At 37.1% G+C, this 21,603-nt stretch overlaps 1 non-coding gene and 1 pseudogene across 1 annotated transcript; both read right to left on the reverse strand.

The window, feature by feature from the left end:
* Positions 1-3,469: 3,469 nt before the first annotated feature.
* On the reverse strand, positions 3,470-3,577 carry LOC112738694 (small nucleolar RNA R71). The gene has a single exon (XR_003169639.1). It is a non-coding gene; the product is annotated as a small nucleolar RNA R71 (small nucleolar RNA).
* Positions 3,578-9,525: 5,948 nt separating this feature from the next.
* LOC112735241 (lysine histidine transporter-like 8) lies at positions 9,526-11,233 on the reverse strand (annotated as a pseudogene).
* Between the last annotated feature and the right edge of the window lie 10,370 nt (positions 11,234-21,603).

Raw genomic sequence — 21,603 nt, forward strand, 5'->3', positions numbered from 1 at the left:
GCTCTCAATTGCGTTGGAAAGTAGACATCTAGGGCTTTCTAGCAATAAATAATAGTCTATACTTTGCCTGTGTTTAGACGATGCAAACTGGTGTTTAACATCAATTCTATGTTGCATTCTGGAGTTAAACGCCAGAAACAGGTTGCAAAGTGGAGTTAAACACCAGAAACAGGTTACAAACTGGCGTTCAACTCCAAGAGAAGCCTCTACACGTGTAAAGCTCAATGCTCAGCCCAAGCACACACCAAGTGGGCCCAAAAAGTAGATTTTTGCATCATTTACTCATTTCTGTAAACCCTAGTAACTAGTTTAGTATAAATAGGACTTTTTACTATTGTATTTACATCTTCGAATCATCTTTTGGATTATCTTTTGATCCTTTGATCATGTTCAGGGGGCTGGCCATTCGGTCATGCCTGGACCTTGTTCTTATGTATTTTCAACGGTAGAGTTTCTACACACCATAGATTAAGGTGTGGAGCTCTGCTGTTCTTCATGAGTTAATGCAAAGTACTATTGCTTTTCTATTAAATTCAAGCTTATTCCTATTCTAAGATATTCATTCGCACCCAAGAACATGATAAATGTGATGATTATGTGAGGCTCATCACCATTCTCACCTATGAACGCGTCCCTGACAACCACTTCCGTTCTACATGAAGAAGAGATAGAATGAGTATCTCTTAGATATCTAATACAGGGGACCGAGTCCGAGATATTAGAGTCTTCGTGGTATAAGTTAGAACCCATGGATGGCCATTCCTGAGATCCGAAAAGTCTAAACCTTGTCTGTGGTATTCCGAGTAGGATATGGGAAGGGATGGCTGTGACGAGCTTCAAATTCGCGAGTGCTGGGCGTAGTGACAGACGCAAAAGGATAGTAAATCTTATTCCAGTACGATCGAGAACCGACAGATGATTAGCCATGCAGTGACAGCGCATTGGACCATTTTCACAGAGAGGACGGGATGTAGCCATTGTCAACAGTGATGCCCAACATACAGCTTGCCATGGAAGGGAGTAGGAATGATTGGATGAAGACAGCAGGAAAGCAGAGGTTCTGAAGGAACGAAAGCATCTCTATATGCTTATCTGAAATTCTCACCAATGAATTACATAAGTATCTCTATCCTAGTTTATATTTTAATTATATTTTTATTACCAATTCACCATAACCATTTGAATCCGCCTGACTGAGATTTACAAGGTGACCATAGCTTGCTTCAGGCCGACAATCTCCGTGGGATCGACCATTACTCACGTAAGGTTTATTACTTGGACGACCCAGTGCACTTGCTGGTTAGTTGTGCGAAGTTGTGACAAAGTGTGATTCACGTTTGAGAGCACCAAGTCTTTGGCGCCATTGTTGATGATCACAATTTCGTGCACCAAGTTTTTGGCGCCGTTGCCGGGGATTGTTCGAGTTTGGACAACTAACGGTTCATCTTGTTGCTCAGATTAGGTAATTTTATTTTAATTTTAACTCTTTGTTTTTATTTATTTTCAAAAAAAAAAATTTTCAAAAAAAATAATTAATAAAATCATAAAACCAAAAATAATTTGATGTTTTTTGTTTGAGTCTTGTGTCAGTTTTTAAGTTTGGTGTCAATTGCATGTTTATCTCTTTCTTGCATTTTTCAAAAATTCATGCATTGTATTCTTCATGATCTTCAAGTTGTTCTTGGTAAGTCTTCTTGTTTGATCTTCATATTTTCTTGTTTTGTGTCTTTTCTTGTTTTTCATATGCATTTTCAATTTGTCAGTGTCTAATTATTGAAAATTTCTAAGTTTGGTGTCTTGCATGTTTTTCTTTTCTTAAAAATTTTCAAAAATAAGTTCTTGGTATTCATCTTGACATTTAAAGTGTTCTTGGTGTTCATCTTGACATTCATAGTGTTCTTGCATGCATCATTTATTTTGATCCAAAACTTTCATGCATTGAGTCTTTTTCATGTTTTTCTCTTCTATCATTAAAAATTCAAAAATAAAAAAAATATCTTTCCCTTTTCTTCTCATAAAATTCGAATATTTGACTTGACTTTTTCAAAAATTTTTAAAATCTAGTTATTTCTTATGAGTCAAATCAAATTTTCAATTTAAAAATTCTATCTTTTTTCAAATCTTTTTCAAAAATCAAATCTTTTTCATTTTTTCTTTCATATTTTCGAAAATTTTAAATTTTGATTTTCAAAATCTTTTTCTTATTTTGTTTCATAATTTCAAAATCTCTACTAACAATTAATGTGATTGATTCAAAAATTTTTAAGTTTGTTACTTGCCTAGTAAGAAAGGTTCAATCTTTAAATTTTAAAATCCTATCTTTTTGTTTCTTGTTAGTCAAGTAATCAACTTTAATTTTCAAAATCAAATCTTTTTAAATTTGTTTTTCAAATCTTTTTCAAAATAAATTTCAATCACATCTTTTTCAAAATTAATTTCAAAATCTTTTCTAACCTCTTTTCTAACCTCTTTTCAAAAAATTGATTTTCAAATCTTTTTCAATTAACTACTTGACTTTTTGTTTGATTTTAAAAGTTTACTATATTCAATCATATCTTTTTCAAAACTACCTAACTAACTCTCTCTTTCTAATTTTCGAAAATCCCTTCCCTCTTTTTCAAAATTCCTTTTTAATTAACTAATTGTTTTAAACCTTAATTTAATGTAATTTCATTTTTCTTTTTAATTTTCAAATTATAACTTTAATTTTAAATTAAAAACAAAAATATTTTTCTTTTCTTTTCAATTATTTTCGAAAATTCTTCTCTCTCACCTCCTTCTAATTATTTATTTATCTACTAACACTTCTCTTTCTTAAAAATTCGAACCCACTCCCTCTTTCTGTGTTCGAATTTCTTTCTTCTTCTACTCACATAAAGGAATCTCTATACTGTGGCAAAGAGGATCCCTATTATTTTCTGTTTTCTTCTTTTTCATATGAGCAGGAACAAGGATAAGAACATTCTTGTTGAAGCTGATCCTGAACCTGAAAGGACTCTGAAGAGGAAGCTAAGGGAAGCTAAAGCACAACTCTCTGTAGAAAATCTAACAGAAATTTTCGAAAAAGAAGGAGACATGGCCGAAAATAATAACAATGCAAGGAAAATGCTTGGTGACTTTACTGCACCAAATTCCAATTTACATGGAAGAAGCATCTCAATCCCTGCCATTGGAGCAAACAATTTTGAGCTGAAACCTCAATTAGTTTCTCTGATGCAACAGAACTGCAAGTTTTATGGACTTCCATCAGAAGATCCTTTTTAAGTTCTTAATTGAATTCTTGTAAATCTGTGATACTGTTAAGGCCAATGGGGTTGATCCCAAGGTCTACAGGCTTATGCTTTTCCCGTTTGCTGTAAGAGACAGAGCTAGAATATGGTTGGACTCTCAACCTAAAGACAGCCTGAACTCTTGGGATAAGCTGGTCATGGCTTTCTTAGCCAAGTTCTTTCCTCCTCAAAAGCTTAGTAAGCTTAGAGTGGATGTTTAAACCTTCAGACAGAAAGAAGGTGAATCCCTCTATGAAGCTTGGGAGACATACAAGAAACTGACCAAAAAGTGTCCTTCTGACATGCTTTCAGAATGGACCATCATGGATATATTCTATGATGGTCTGTCTGAATTATCTAAAATGTCATTGGACCATTCTACAGGTGGATCCATTCACCTAAAGAAAACGCCTGCAGAAGCTCAGGAACTCATTGACATAGTTGCAAATAACCAGTTCATGTACACTTCTGAAAGGAATTCTGTGAGTAATGGGACGCCTTAGAGGAAGGGAGTTCTTGAAATTGATACTCTGAATGTCATATTGGCTCAGAACAAAATATTGACTCAGCAAGTCAATATGATCTCTTAGAGTCCGAATGGATTGAAGGAATCATCCAACAGTACTATAGAGGCATCTTCTGAAGAAGAAGCTTATGATCCGGAGAACCCTGCAATAGCAAAGGTGAATTACTTGGGTGAACCCTATGGGGACACCTATAATCCCTCATGGAGAAATCATCCAAATTTCTCATGGAAGTATCAACAAAAGCCTCAACAAGGCTTTAATAATGGTGGAAGAAACAGGTTTAGCAATAGCAAGCCTTTTCCATCATCCACTCAGCAACAGACAGAGAATTCTGAGCAGAATCCATCTAGCTTAACAAATATAGTCTCTAATCTATCTAAGGCCACTTTAAGTTTCATGAATAAAACAAGGTCCTCCATTAGAAATTTGGAGGCACAAGTGGGCCAGCTGAGTAAAAGGATCACTGAAACTCCTCCTAGTACTCTCCCAAGCAATACAGAAGAAAATCCAAAGAGAGAGTGCAAGGCCATTGATTTGACCATCATGGCCGAACCTACAAGGGAGGAGGAGGACGTGAATCCTAGTGAGGAAGACCTCTTGGGACGTTCAGTGACCAATAAGGAGTTTCCCTTTGAGAAACCAAAGGAATCTGAGGCTCATCTAAAGACTATAGAGATTCCATTGAACCTCCTTCTGCCCTTCATGAGCTCTGACGAGTATTCTTCTTCTGAAGAGGATGAAGACATTACTGAAGAGTAAGTTGCTAAGTACCTTAGTGCAATCATGAAGCTGAATGCCAAATTATTTGGTAATGAGACTTGGGAAGATGAACCTCCCTTGCTCACCAATGAACTGAATGCATTGGATAGGCAGGCATTACCTCAAAAGAAATAAGATCCTGGTAAATTCCTAATTCCCTGTAACATAGGCACCATGACCTTTGAGAAGGCTCTATGTGACCTGGGGTCAGGAATAAACTTAATGCCACTCTTTGTAATGGAGAAACTTGGGATCTTTGAGGTGCAAGCTACCAAATTCTAATTAGAGATGGAAGACAACTCAAGAAAATAGGCTTATGAACTAGTAGAGGACGTGTTAGTAAAGGTTAAAGGCCTTTACATCCCTGCTGATTTCAAAATCTTAGATACTGAGAAGGATGAGGATGAATCTATCATCCTTGGAAGACCCTTCCTAGCCACAGCAAGAGTTGTGATTGATGTGGACAGAGGAGAGTTGGTCCTTCAACTGAATGAGGACTACCTTGTGTTTAAAGCTCAAGAATCTCCTTCTGTAACCATGGAGAGGAAGCATGAAAAGCTTCTCTCACTGTAGAGTCAACCAAAGCCCCCACAGTCAAACTCTAAGTTTGGTGTTGGGAGGCCACAACCAAACTCTAAGTTTGGTGTTGAACCCCCACATTCAAACTCTAAGTTTGGTGTTGGGAGGTCCCAACAATGCTCTGAACATCTGTGAGGCTCCATGAGAGCTCACTGTCAAGCTATTGACTTTAAAGAAGCGCTTGTTGGGAGGCAACCCAATGTTATTTAATTATATTTATTTATTTTCCATTGCTATTTTATTTTTAGGTTGATGATCATGTGGAGTCATAAAAACTACTGAAAAATTAAAAACATAATGAAAAACAGCATTAAAAATAGCACACCCTGGAGGAAGAGCATTCTGGCGTTTAAACGCCAGAAACAAGCATCTGTCTGGCGTTTAACGCCAGAAATAAGCACCAAGCTGGCGTTTAACACCAGAAACAAGCATCAACCTGGCGTTAAACGCCAGAAACAGGCTACATTTGGGCGTTTAACGCCAAAAATAGGCAGCAGTCTGGCGTTAAACGCCAGTATTGCATACTAAGGGCGTTTTACACGCCTGATTGGAGCAGGGATGTTAAGTCCTTGACCCCACTGGATCTGTGGACCCTACAGGATCCCTACAAGATCTCCACCTACCCCACCTCTTCTTCTCTCCTCTTCACACCTTTTCATACCTCTCTTCACCAAATACCCTTCACCAATCACCTCCAAAACCATCATACAACCCGTCTACACCCACCCACTCAAATTCAAACCATCACTCCTTCCTTTTCACACATCATAACCACCTAAAACCCCCCTTGGCCGAACCACGCACACCTCTCCATCTCATCTATTTTCTTCTTCTTCTACTCCCTCTTCTCTTCTTTTGCTCGAGGACGAGCAAACCTTCTAAGTTTGGTGTGGTAAAAGTTGTTTTTCCATAACCATTTATGACATCTAAGGCCAGAGAAACCTCTAGAAAGAGGAAAAGGAAGGCAAAAGCTTCCATCTCTGAGTCATGGGAGATGGAGAGATGCATCTCAAAAGCTCATCACTAAGAAAAGGATGGAACAAATAAGAGAGCCCACTCATAGACCTCAACAAGAGCATGGGAAATTACTCACCATGAAATCCCTGAGATACCTCAGGGGATGCACTTTCCTCCACAGAACTATTGGGAGCAAATCAACACTTCCCTAGGAGAATTAAGCTCCAACATGGGACAACTAAGGGTGGAACACCAAGAGCACTCCATCATTCTCCATGAGATTAGAGAAGATCAAAGAGCTATAAGAGAGGAGAAACAAAGACAAGAAAGAGACATAGAGGAGCTCATGAGCACCATTGGTTCCTCAAGAAGAGGAAGACGCCATCCTCACTAAGGTGGACCTGTTCCTTAATCTCCTTGTTCTTATTTTCCGATTTTTCATTTACTATGCTTTATGTTTATGTTTGTGTCTTATTACATGATCATTAGTATTTAAGTGTCTATGCCTTAAAGTTATGAATGTCCTATGAATCTATCACCTCTCTTAAATGAAAACTGTTTTAATTACAAAGAACAAGAAGTACAGGGTTTCAAATTCATCCTTGAAACTAGTTTAATTATTTTGATGTGGTGACAATACTTTTTGTTTTCTGAATGAATGCTTGAACAGTGCATATGTCTTTTGATATTGTGGTTTATGAATGTTAAATATGTTGGCTCTTGAAAGAATGATGAAAAAGGAGAAATGTTATTTGATAATCTGAAAAATCATAAAATTGATTCTTGAAGCAAGAAAAAGCAGTGAATACAAAATCTTGCAGAAAGAAAAAGAGAAAAGAAAAATGGCAAAAAAAAAGAAAAAAAAAAGAAAAAGCAAGCAGAAAAAGCCAAAAGCTCTTTAAACCAAAAGGCAAGAGCAAAAAGCCAATAGCCCTTAAAACCAAAAGGCAAGGGTAATAAAAAGGATCCAAGGCTTTGATCATCAGTGGATAGGAGGGCCTAAAGGAATAAAATCCTGGCCTAAGCGGCTAAACCAAGCTGTCCCTAACCATGTGCTTGTGGCGTGAAGGTGTCAAGTGAAAACTTGAGACTGAGCGGTTAAAGTCAAGGTCTAAAGCAAAAAAAAAAAAGAGTGTGCTTAAGAACCCTGGACACCTCTAATTGGGGACTTTAGCAAAGCTGAGTCACAATCTGAAAAGGTTTATCCAGTTATGTGTCTGTGGCATTTATGTATCCGGAGGTAATATTGGAAAACAAAGTGCTTAGGGCCACGGCCAAGACTCATAAAGTAGCTGTGTTCAAGAATCAACATACTGAACTAGGAGAATCAATAAAACTATTTAAATTCTAAGTTCCTATAGATGCCAATCATTCTGAACTTCAATGGATAAAGTGAGATGCCAAAACTATTCAAGAGGCAAAAAAGCTACTAGTTCCGCTCATCTGATTGGAGCTAAGTTTCATTGATATTTTGGAATTTATAGTATATTCTCTTCTTTTTATCCTATTTGATTTTCAGTTGCTTGGGGACAAGCAACAATTTAAGTTTGGTGTTGTGATGAGCGGATAATTTATACGCTTTTTGGCATTGTTTTTACATAGTTTTTAGTATGATTTAATTAGTTTTTAGTATAATTTTATTAGTTTTTAAATAAAAATCACATTTTTGGACTTTACTATGAGTTTGTATGTTTTTCTGTGATTTCAGGTATTTTCTGGCTGAAATTGAGGGACTTGAGCAAAAATCAGATTCAGAGGTTGAAGAAGGACTGCAGATGCTGTTGGATTCTGACCTCTCTGCACTCAAAGTGGATTTTCTGGAGGTACAGAACTCCAAATGACATGCTCTCAATCGCGTTGGAAAGTAGACATCCAGGGCTTTCCAGAAATATATAATAGTTCATACTTTGCCCGAGTTTAGATGATGCAAACTGGCGTTCAACGCCAATTCCATGTTGCATTCTGGAGTTAAACGCCAGAAACAGGTTGCAAAGTGGAGTTAAACGCCAGAAACAGGTTACAAACTGGCGTTCAACTCCAAAAAAATCCTCTACACGTGTAAAGCTCAATGCTCATCCCAAGCACACACCAAGTGGGCCCCAGAAGTGGATTTCTGCATCATTTACTCATTTCTGTAAACCCTAGTAACTAGTTTAGTATACATAGGACTTTTTACTATTGTATTTACATCTTCGGATCATCTTTTGATCCTTTGATCATGTTCAGGGGGCTGGCCATTCGGCCATGCCTGGACCTTGTTCTTATGTATTTTCAACGGTAGAGTTTCTACACACCATAGATTAAGGTGTGGAGCTTTGTTGTTCCTCATGAGTTAATGCAAAGTACTATTGTTTTTCTATTCAATTCAAGCTTATTCCTATTCTAAGATATTCATTCGCACCCAAGAACATGATAAATGTGATGATTATGTGACGCTCATCACCATTCTCACCTATGAACGCATGCTTGACAACCACTTTCGTTCTACATGAAGAGAGATAGAATGAGTATCTCTTAGATATCTAATACAGGGGACCGAGTCCTAGATATTAGAGTCTTCATGGTATAAGTTAGAACCCATGGATTGCCATTCCTGAGATCCAGAAAGTCTAAACCTTGTCTATGGTATTCCGAGTAGGATCTGGGAAGGGATGGCTGTGACGAGCTTCAAACTCGCGAGTACTGGGTGTAGTGACAGATGCAAAAGGATAGTAAATCGTATTCCAGTATGATCAAGAACCGACAGATGATTAGCCATGCAATGATAGCGCATTGGACCATTTTCACAGAGAGGACGGGATGTAGCCATTGTCAACGGTGATGCCCAACATACAGCTTGCCATGGAAGGGAGTAGGAATGATTGGATGAAGACAGCAGAAAAGCAGAGGTTCAGGAGGAATGAAAGCATCTCTATATGCTTATCTGAAATTCTCACCAATGAATTACATAAGTATCTCTATCCTAGTTTATATTTTATTTACATTTTTATTATCAATTTACCATAACCATTTGAATCCGCCTGACTGAGATTTACAAGGTGACCATAGCTTGCTTTAGGCCGACAATCTCTGTGGGATCGACCCTTACTCACGTAAGGTTTATTACTTGGACGACCCAGTGCACTTGCTGGTTAGTTGTGCGAAGTTGTGACAAAGTGTGATTCACGTTTGAGAGCACCAAGTCTTTGGCGCCATTGTTGATGATCACTATTTCTTGCACCAATGAGTCATCACCGGAGCGCTTACATGGCGTCGTTTTGTCATGCTGGATGACTCCAACGGCTAATTGAGCTAGCTCATTTCCAATTTATACCCATATTAGTCCCTCCCACTATATTTTACCCTAAATCTCCAAATTTTGATAAACAGCTACAAACAACTCACTTATATTTGATATTCTGTAGTTACCTAAAGAATCAATCATAATTCATTAACTAAGCTAAAGGAAAGAGGCACAATGCAATGAAGAAATAAGCAACCTTGGCACCTTTTCACATTGGCACTCGAGCCGGGTCTCTAGTGCCTGAATCTCTAGTGCCAAATTGTGGCCTCTGAAAGAAAATGCTACGATTCCAAGAGCATTCAAGGCAAGAAACAAAGATGTAGAAGATGATGACGATGACAAAGGTTCATAAGAGATGGAGGGTGGCCTTTGTTGGCTCACAAATAGAACCCAAACCATGGTGGAGTAAGTAATTGCTGTCACAGCACCTATGAGTGAGAGCCCTGCAATTGAATTGAGATTTGGAAGCTGAGACAGCACAATAGATAGAGAAGTAAAAACCAGGTACTACTCCACTATGGTTAAAGGATTTTAGGTACACGTTGGACCACAAACTATTTGGAAGAAGAGTTTTATGGTTTTCCCTCCTATAAGGATCAATGCAGTTGTAATTCCTACTGATAAATAAACAGTTGGAAAGAGAGCAAGCCACACCCCCAATCTTTCACCTGAAAAAGCAAGGTTGAAACCTTTTCAAATCATGCAATGATAGTTTTAGGACTGTTATATGTGTATGGATCTTCAATTAACTTGGTTTGAGTACCCATCATAGTTTTTTAGGATCAATTATATGTAAAAAATTCTTGCATTGTTAATTATGCAACTTTACATAACAATGTGATATAATAAATAAACTATATCAAATAAACTCACCAAATACTGCTTGAGCAAGCTCCACATATCTGTTGTATCTTTTTCCAGGAACAGCTTCATGCAACTGAACCCAAAGCCATAAGGTGTACAGCTGCCAACAATATGCTATGGTTAAAGAAAGGATTCCCTAAACTATCCATGAAAATCTCAGCTAAAGACTTAATCCAAATCAAAGCAGTAAATATAACAAACAGTTGGTTTGCATAAAGGATGGTGCGACCAAACTATCCACAAGTGATCATGGCCAAATTGCAACGAATCTGATCAGTTCCAAGCCAAAAGGAACGTGCAATTCTAGCAGTAGGAAGAAACAACACCAATGAAAGGAATCCCATGAATGCAGCAAGGAGAACCTTCCAGAACCCATCAAGACCAGCAAAATGGAGGTGAGCATGGTCGAGCCTGAGCCTGAAGATCTGGGCATTCTTCTCGTCGAAATTGAGCTTGTCCTTACTCTTGGGGCGCTTTTTGAGGTCGGGAGCAGGGCCTTCGGGAGTGCTGCTAAGGCGGCGAATGGCATCACGAAGGCCGTTGGAGGTGGAGGGTTGGGCATCAGAGTGGATGTAGGTTTGGAGAGCATAGAGGAAGAGAATTGAGACTTGCGACGAAGAAGGAGAGCGAAGCGTGCAGGAGTGGGGCTTTGTACAATAACACCAACTGCGAGGGACCAATGTGGGTATAGTGGGAAATGAGCCAGCTCAGCTACGGTGTGGCAAAACGACGCCACGTAAGCGCTCCAGTGATGACTCATCACAAGAAATATGTCCAGGGACCATTATGAGTACTCGGAGCTCTATCTGGAGGACTACAGTGGGGAAATCAGAATCTTGAGGACTACATTAGGTAATCACACGAATTTCAGGGACTACTATGGGGATTTACTCCCTAATCATCACGCTTTACTTAGGATCACTACTTGCATGACCGAACCATAGTAGAAGAAAAAGAAAGATTGATAATGTAAATATATACCCATGCATTAACATAACGATGACACATATGTATATATATCCATTTTTTTGATAAATATTGTGACACATAACCCACCTTTCTAATTATCATTACTATTTCATCTTTTTTTCTCTTGGAACCGAACCTTTGAGAAAAAGAAAAGAATGGAAGCCGAGAGAAAGAAAAAGACTGTAACCCCATGAGCCTCCAATCTTCGGCGTTTGATTTCTTAAAATCCGTAACTCCAATAAAAAAATTTAATCCGGTAATAGTGTCCGTATCTTTCTCTTCTACGTGTTGGTGTCACTTTTATTCGGTGAAAGTTGACGGTGACGTAGTTCTCCTTTTCCTTGAGTTTGACCAATTGGAGTTCTAGGAGGCATAGACGATTTCTAATGTTTTCCTCTTTAGCAGCTCGGTCAGAAAGTTTCTTCAGAGTTTTCATTGTTTTGATTTCGTACAGAAGTAGAATTTTGGTAAATTCTTAATGATTAAATATGTGTTGAATAAGTGATTTGATGTTGTGATTTATTATTGATTGAGTTTGATTGAGTTATGTTGAATTTTTGCAATATATTGATGTATTTGTGAAGTTCATGGCTTGACTGTGATGAGACCAGATGAAACCGAACTATTTTGGGAATTTTTGGGTTGGAATATCATTGATAATCAAGTAAAAAATTAGTAAGTTTGATGGCCAAGAGATTAAATTAAAAGTTACGGTGAATCAGTAACCGAAAAACTAAAAAATGGATTAAAATACCAGTAATATCTTGAAAGAAAAAGGATAAGGGTTTCGATTTTAGTATAAGGGAAAGATTAGTATTTGAACTTTATCTTTGGAAGGTAACATTGTATTTTTATATAAAAATCAAGGTACAATTTGTAATTATATAAGTTTTTGGGTATTTTGGGGTAATAAATAAAGTACAAGGGTGAAATGGATATTTTATAAAATTTCAGGATTACTTTTCTAAATATTGAGACAAGTGAGGTTTCAAATATAATTTTATAAAAATGTTGGCTTAAAAATGAGGTATTTAAAAGTTTCGGGTTTAAAACGTAGATAATAAGAGTTTAGGAATAAAAGCTTTACAAAGCTAAGTTTTTAAGAAAAAAATATAAATATTATTTATTTACCATTTAAATGATCTTATTTTTATTATTGTTATTATTTTATTAAGAATATTATCTAGTAAAGACATTATTTTATTTATGATATACTAAAAGGATAAGCAGAAAACTGTCATAAAAGTTTTAGAAAGAAAAATCTAAATTAAGAATTTTTTATTCTCCTTCCATAAGACACTTATGGAAAGGCGAAAGAATAGTGCAAAGATAATTTATATTATAGAATGATAAGAAAGAAAAGAAAGAAAGAACAAAAAGAAAAGGAGATAAGCAGAGATATGGTGGTGAGTCCACCGAGATTTGCTTTCCAGAGATACATCGGCCAATCCAGGGGATGGCCGCACCTACAAGACAGAGGTTACTTACAGAGGCTATGTCTGCATACATCGGCTCAAGAAAGTCACATCTATAAGATAGATATTGCTTACAAAGGTTATGAAACTGGAAGTCAAACTCAGACAAAGGTTGCTGAGTAAGTCGAAATATAATTCAATAAAAAATAGAGAATAAAAGAAATAAAAGAATAAAAGAAACTAAAAGGGATCTCTACCATAGAAGAGCAGAGGGCAAAGATAAAGAAAAAGCTTTAAAAGATTGTCTGCCACAGAATATGAGAATGTTTGAAAGGTCACGAGAGGGTGACGGAAAATAAATAGTTATGGTGCCGATATGAAAATGTTAACTCGTGGGCTTTGTATGTGAATGACTGTGCGGGGATGCCCGTAAATATGGAATGGCTTCCAAGAACATGGATTACATGCTTCAGCTGGAGAATCAACGCCTATAATTATTACTTGCAGAGGTCATGTTCGACATACTTCAGCTGGAGAATCAACGACTACAAGAAGTAGAAACTTGCAGAGGTTATGTCGCTGGAATGCCTTATCCGACTTGCGAGTTGGATTGCGTCGGGTGTACGTCGAAACCGACAAATGAGCTCATTACCTGCACTAGGGATAGACATGCATCATACTTGTTTGCGCATATTTGTTTGTGAGTGTATTTTCTATGATTGTGGGAGTGCTAAATGAATGTTTGAATTATATGTTCTTTAATTGTTGAATTAGATGGTACCTTGTTGACTGTTATTGCTAACCAAGTATATATAAAATGAACTTAACTGCTAACCCCAACCCTACTAAGAACTTTCCATTTCTTACCCCTTATTTCCACCCCTATCATCTACAGGTGCGAAGGTTACTGTGAAGCTATAGGAGCATAGAAGATAATGTTCACGAGTTGAGTTGTTAGAATCTACTTTCCCCTCATTGTTTATTGTTTATAGTTTTTAGAGGGGTAGGATTTGTTTTTGGGGATCTTGAAATAAGTCTATGTATTTAATGCTATGTGAATATATATTTGTGATTAAATTGTTAAAGCACAGACTTATCATTTTTTGAAATAAAACTTTAGTTCGTATTCGTGAAGGCTCAATATTAAATAAATATAGTATAAAATACAGTTTGACAACAATATCCCCTATCTCTCCCAAAAGATACATAAAGGCATCTATAAGCAAGTTTTAAAAGGATTAGATACATAACATAAGTTTTTAAAACAAAAGCGGAGAGAATCTAAACAATATAAAACAGAAATATAAGGATCTTCGCCATCTCTCAGATGAAACATAGCTCACTGCTGAGTACCTGGACCTGTATCTGAAAAACAAGATATATATACACAATAAGAACCCCCGACCCATGGATTTTCAATACAGTAAAAGTGCCAAATAAATACAATGCACTATAATAAGAACTCACTAAGCATTTTAATCTTCCTCTCATATCTCCAAACTTTCCAACTTTCAATTTAGAATAGAACCAGCACTAACTAATTTGACTCAGTGATTCCATATCAATCATCTCATATCTCCACCTGGAGTAAGTAAAATCACTTCACTGCGTCTACCCAGGGAGCTCAATTTATCTCAGTCAATATTCATCATTGTTAATCAATCATTTCATCATTTTGTTACCAACAAGGACATCCCTTAGCGTCAACTGACATCAGCATGAAGGACCTCTCAGTTGTACAAACACAAGCAAGAAAGACAAGTAATACACAAGACAAGCAAGGCAAGTAAGACAAGTAGCATTTAGACATGTAACATATTCAAATAGGGCAACTCATACGAATAAGTGAACATAAACAAATCAGACATATGCAAATGATGTATGTCTATACTATAGCCAATGATATCATTTGTCGGTTATACAGCCAAACCCAACATGTTCGGAGCAAGCAGAATCACTCCACTGCATCTACCCAGATAGGTTTATCTGGAAAGCGGAATCACTCCACTGTGACACATGGAATCACTCCACAGAAATCATAGGCAAGAATAATCACTCTACTGCGGCAAATGAAATCACTCCACTACAAGTAAAGGTAAATGAAATCACTCTGCTGTGGCATATGGAATCACTCCACGGCAATCATATGCAAGTAGAATCACTCTACTGTGGCAAGTAAAATCACTCAACTGCAAGTAAAGGCAAACGGAATCACTCCACTGCGGCAAGTGGAATCACTCCACTGCCGCACATTGAGTCACTCCATGGCAATCATAGTCACGTAGAATCACTCTACTGTGGCACGTGGAATCACTCCACAGTAAATAAATCATTTCCAAAATCATTCTCTTCATATTTCAATCATAATCAAGCATTCCTTATCTCTTAACATAATAGTCACTCCCTTCATATCTTCATCAAATTCATTCATCCTCATCTCTCTATATCACAATCATTAACCATTCATCATCACATTATCCCTTATCATTTATCACTTCACAATTTGCCCATCTCTCATTATCAATCTCATTTACAATCTTATCCCAATTCCTAATCAACTTTAATTAAACTCATTCATCATCAGAATCAATCATTATTCATCATCACATTCATCCTCATCACACCACCTTATATCTTATTCATTCTTCTTCATTTCACTAATTTAACTCTTTAGATTTGGTCTCTAACTCTTCCATCCTTAATTACGTTGGCTATATACCCTTATCGGACTTTATAAAGGTTTAAAAGGCTGAAAGAAGGGTTAAAAGGGATAAAAAAAATACTTTTTCAAATTCTGGGGGGTTGTACGCACGCATGCATGTGGCGTGCGTACGCATGGGTTAAAATCTGGGGAGTCGCGTACGCAGGCCCTGCTTGCGTACGCAAGTATCAAAAATAGGGGCTTTGACTTGTGCCGCGTACTTACATTCGCACGTGTGTGGAAATTTTTTAACACGGCCTCATACGCAGGCTTCCTTTCGCATATGCGGGACCTCTGGACAGAGTCCAGTGTCCACGTCGTGTGGCCCTCTGCATACGCGAGTGTTGCAGAATTGCCAAAAAGCTGTTAAGTGTAAAAAATCAATTTTTAAACCCAGTTTTTCAAACCTTCATATCTTTTGTTACAAAATTTATCTTTTAACCATTTTTGAACCGTTGGAAATATCGATAAATAAATTTTCATAAAAAACCAATCTTGAAAGTTTTTCAACTTCGAGGGCCAAGTTACAGCCTGCCGAAATTGGTCAAAAATCTGTTTTTACCAAAAACACACATTTTCCAATCCTTCCAATTGTTCACAAGCCAAATCCATTTCCACTCATCAATTTTACCACAAGCTAACCCATTTCACATCTTTAAACTCAACTAAATCCAAACCTACCCCAATTACATAATTCAACTCAAATTCCATCAATTTTACATCTCAATCTTAAATTTCTGATTTCCTAGCAATCATTCCTACTTTCCACTTATTCATTATCAAATTTCCCTTCAATCACTTACATCATCACACAATCCAATTATTACTTATCTTTCTTACCTTTTTCTAGCCTTCGGCCTAAATTCACGGTCTACGACCGAAATTCACCAATTCAATACAAAATTTATAAACATGTAAACATCATTCAAAATATTACTTTTAACAATACACCAACTATGAAAAATCACACATTCCGTCTTCCAAATCATTAATGACCACAACATATCATCTATACGTATCAAAACCATCCAACTACATAATTCAAACTTAATCCTAGGAGCGTCTAACTTAGGAATTCTCATCATACCACACGATACTTAAATAAAACATAAACCGCACCTTTAATGATGGCGGTTGGTGCGCAAAATTAGAACTCGCATAACTTAACCGGCAAGTGCACTGGGTCATCTAAGTAATACCTTAGGTGAGTGAGGGTCGATCCCACAAGGATTGTTGGATTGAGCAAGCAATGGTTATCCTGTTGGACTTAGTCAAGCAAACAATAAAGGTTGTTTGTAGGTGTAAAATGCATAAACAAGTGAACAAGAAAATAAAAAAAAAGCAATTAAAGGGTTTGGTGTAAAACAATGATGAGAAATCGGTTATGGTCTTGCAGATGTTTATCTTTTCGGATTAAAACGTCTTACCAACTATTCTAACAATGAATGATTCACTCTATGGCAAACCAAAAGTGATTAAACCCTAATCTCTTAGTGATTTAATCTCCCCTAATCCTCATCAAACGCCACTCTCGTAGTCACTCAATTCAAATCAGAGGGTAAAGTTTAGAAAACCAGTTTAACGCCACAAAAAACCTTATTATCCAAAGCTAATAGGATTATATGTTGTAAAAACCGTAACTAATTAACCGGTTAATTAAGTGATAATATTGCCCAAAGTAGGTTCCGAAAGTTAGAATGAGAATTTGAGGATTTAAAGGTGATTTTTGGACTTAGTGGGTCTTTCTAAGTTAGAAAATGTGCTTTCTACAAAAAACCGTGAAAAACTGCAAACCGATAGTTGAACCGGTTGAACCGGTTCAAGTTTGCCCAGTACCACATGAAAAAAAGTGAGAACAGTCAAAAACCTTAGAAAAATAGTAGAAATAGAAAATCGGGCGTTAATTTTAAAGGTTTGGCCCAAAGTTGGGCCAAACGGGCTAAAAACGCTAACGGGTTGGACCAGGCCCAAGTTCGGCCCAAGACCAACATATAAAAGGTTCATTTAGTGAACCAAACCAGCCACAACACCATTAAACACACACACACTTCAGATTTGAAAGAGGGAAGGAGAGGAAGAAGAGAACACTATTCACACCTCTCTTCTCTTTGCGATATCTTGAGCTACGGTGCTCCGATTTGGGTGCCGTTAGCGACTACGCGTTCCTTGTGAAGAGCTCTACAAATCTCATATAAGAAACTGGTAAGTCAAGCTCAAAATCCCTTCAGTTATTCTCCTCAAACTTTTGGGTAATTAGGGCTTTGGGTTAAATGAGTTTTTGTGATTTTGGATGTTTAGGTTTGCTCTAATCCTTGCTTAGCATTGGATTGTTGCTATATAATATGTTGAAAAAGATAAGAGCCACTAAACCCTTGTGATTTTATGTTTAAATGGAACCCTAGGTTGATTTGTGATGGTTTATGCATATATAGTTTGATTATTGTGACTTTGGGAGCTATTGGAACATATTGGTGCTTGTTGAAGTGGAATTGAAAGCTTGGATTGTGGTTGGGAACTTGATTGTGCTAAATTGGAGTTTTGGGTTCATATAGAGAATCGGCCAAGGTATGGTTTTGATTTTCTCTATGTAGTATATAATATTCATGGACACTTAGGCTAGTGACCCATAGGATAGGTTTGGAAATTAGATGGTTGTTGAATTGTTAAATGATGGTATGTGGTGATTTATGAAGAATTAATGATTGTTAAGTTTGAGTATGATTAATGATGGTAATATGATAATGATGATTGATTGTGTAAATTAAAAAGACATGGTGATGATATAAGTGTTGTTGAAATTGATGATTTGGTAGTGTGGTTGTAGAAATGTGATATATTAGTGTTGATGTTGAAGATAATAAAATGTGAATGGAAATGTGGTAAGTTTGGTGTATTGTGATATAAAGGGTGATATTTGGTAAAAATTAGAGTTTGGAATGGTTTGGAATGTCCATGGTAAGGAATTGTGGGAATTGTGAATTTGGGTAAAAGTTGGTTTTTGGTGAACTTTGTTCGATCATAACTTTTGCCTCAATTTTCAAAATTGATTGGAATTTGTTTGGAATTAAAGCTTATTGAAAACCCTTCAATTTTATATAAAGTTTGTAAAATTTGGGTTTTTGTAGAGGAAGTTATGATCATTCAAAGTTGGTGTTGAAAATCTGAAATTCTGCTAAGTTGCAGAATTTTATGATTTCTGATATGCGCGCACGCACAGCCTTGTGCGCACATACAACCCTACAAATTTTTCAACTTGTGCGCATGCACAGGCAGGAAAATCTGTTCTGTTTGAAGCGCTAGCACAGCTCGTGCGCGCACATATCTAAGGAAGAATTGCAACCTGTGCGCACGCACACGTTGGGAAGGCCAGTCTGTTGGGAGCGCTGGCACAGGTTGTGCGAGTGAACAGACTCTGTAAATCTTGACCCCTGTGCGTATGCACACGTTTTAAAACTCTCTGGAGCGTGTACACACACATCCCTGTGCGGACGCACACGTTATGTTTCTCAAATTTTACTTTGTTTTCAACTATTCTACCTTTTCAACAAGGTTGAAAGCTTCTCTAACACCATTTTAGGATTCTTGGGCCTAGTTTTGGACATTTAAAACATTGGAAAAGAATTTAATGGCTTTAGATGATATTATTTGGAAAATATAGAAAACGGAGGCCTAGGCTTCTGGCGTGCTGTGGATGGGTTGATGTTATATGATGAATGGTTAATGTATGAGATGAGAATTGAGGAACTGTTGAGTTCGGAATAAGAATATGAATTGACAGTGGTTGAGATGGGTCGAGGACTCAAATGTGTGATGAGGAATCACTGATGTATTAAATCTGTTTTTTGAAAAACCACTGCACTATTGTTTTATATTGAGATTATGAGACGGTAGTTGGATCCCGCCTGTCGAGGTAGCAGCGGCGATATAAGGGCGGTGGTTCGTCCCACTTGCGTTAGGATGTGAGGTCTGTGGCAAGAGTATCCCGCTCGCATCCCTTCGGATCGATAAAACGTGCAGGCACAAGTACCTGGACAGTAATCCGAGCACTATATCTTGGGGATTCCCATGTGAGGATTTCGAAGGGCAACGTCTCCATGGAGATGTGTCGGGTTGGCAGTTGAACCGACAATGTGATATCACAGCCAATAGGGCAGGCATTCATCATATGCATTTTCTATCTGTTTGTATGCTTTGACAACTTGTAATGGCTTGTCTATTTGTATAACATGCCTAATTTCTATTCGAATTATTTACTTTATATGCTTCTACTTGTGATTTCCTTGTATTATAAATACTTGTGATTTCTACTGGGATTGAGGAGGTTTGGAAGGCTGTGACGATAGGATCGCACGGAGGATCGGTTGGTGAAGGCTATGGGACAGTGATGTGGCAAAAATTGGCCGGGTAAGAAATTAATATAAGAAATACTTTGCACGTACAGTTCTTAACCAACAAAAATCTGCTCATCAATTTAGAAGGGTCGTCAAAAATTCAGAATAAAAATACTGGGAGTAGAAATCCCAGGTTGTCTCCCAACGAGTTGACAAAAGAGTGCTATTTTATTAGTCAGGAATTTTCCAAGAAATTTTAAGAGTTGAAGAACAGAAAAATAAAAGATTGAGAATTAAAGCAATGCAAATTAAAAGAGATTTATGTATTCAGAATATAAAGCCTTGACCGGGGGAATGATTAATTGGAAGTTCTATCCTTGTTGGATTTTCTCAAGTGTAGTATCAAAAGGTTGTTATTTTCACTTAGTTAACCCTTACTAAATAAAGGAAATTCAAGTGATTGAACTAACTCTTATTCGCAGGTCCTAATCCTCCTCTCCCTTGGGAAAGATTAGCGTTAGTAAATAGAGAATTAGATAACAACTTCCAATTTAACTAATCACTTGAGCATTCCAACTCAAGGGTCTCCTTTTAATCAACCCCCAAGTCAAGTTGGGAGTCTACTCCATTGACATAAATATAACGCTCACAGAAATATAAGAAGGAGACATGATAAATTAAATAAAATAGGAACTGAAAATTAATTAAAGGTAAAAATAATTCTTAGCATTAATAAATACCAAAATGCAACATACTTATCTGAACAGGGTTAATAAGTAACCAAAAGAGTAAAGGAATAAGAAAGCAAACTAGAATAATAGAAACTTCAACGGAGGTAATGACTCTTCTCAATATCCAAAGCAAAAGCATAAAACTAGAATTCTATGAATGTAAAGAAAACCTAAAGGAAGTAGTAATTTCTCTCTCAGATTCAAAACTAAAACTAAAACTATGCGAATGAGAATGTGTGTTGAGTCTCTGCTTGTCCCCTGGCTCTAGTCTGTGTTTCTGGACCGAAAAATGGGTCCAAACTCAGCCCAAAATCGCCCCCAGCATTTTCTGCAATTTCTGTAAGTCGCGCATGTCATGCGTACGCGTCAGTCACGCGTACGCGTCGTTAATCATCTTCGCGTGTCACGCGTACGCGTCAGGTACACGCATGCGTCGCTGTGCAGATCTCCAAATCGCATGCACGCATGAACCATGCGTGCGCATCGATGCTCGCTGGTTGTCTCCTTTATTTCTTGTGTTCCTTCCATTTTTGCAAGCTTCCTCTCCATCCTCTAAGCCATTCCTGCCCTGTAAAGCCTAAAAACACTTAACGCACAGATCACGGCATCGAATGGTATAAAGAGGGATTAAAAACATACAATTTAAAGGCTTAGGAAGCAAGTTTTCAATCATAGAACAAAACTAGGAAGGAATTGTAATATCATGCAAATTGTATGAATAAGTGTGCAAAGACTTGATAAAAGCCACTCAAATAAGCACAAGATAAACCATAAAATAGTGGTTTATCAATGTCCCTACACTTAAACATTAGCATGTCCTCATGCTAAGCTCAAGGAGATAGAAATAATGAATAGGGGAAAGTAAGACTTATGAAATGCAACCTATATATGAATGAAACTATATACTAAGATGATTCTGTCTACTTGGTTAAAAGCAAATAAATTTTCCAAGACAAACATAAATCGGATTTCACTAATTCAAATCATACAGTAAAAGACAAGTAAACTTGTAAGAAGATAGCTCATGAAAGCAGGGAACATAGAATCAAGCATTGAACCCTCACAGGTAATGTATATGCACTCTAATCACTCAAGTGTATAGGGCAATCCACTCTAGTCTTCTCGAGTCATGCTTTCTAAACTTTGTTCTTTACCTAACCAATCAACAAATATTTAGTATACCAATGTAGACATCATGAGGTCTTTTCAAGGTTGTAA

The sequence above is a fragment of the Arachis hypogaea genome, chromosome 13 (assembly GCF_003086295.3).
Source record: "Arachis hypogaea cultivar Tifrunner chromosome 13, arahy.Tifrunner.gnm2.J5K5, whole genome shotgun sequence".
NCBI lineage: Eukaryota > Viridiplantae > Streptophyta > Magnoliopsida > Fabales > Fabaceae > Arachis > Arachis hypogaea.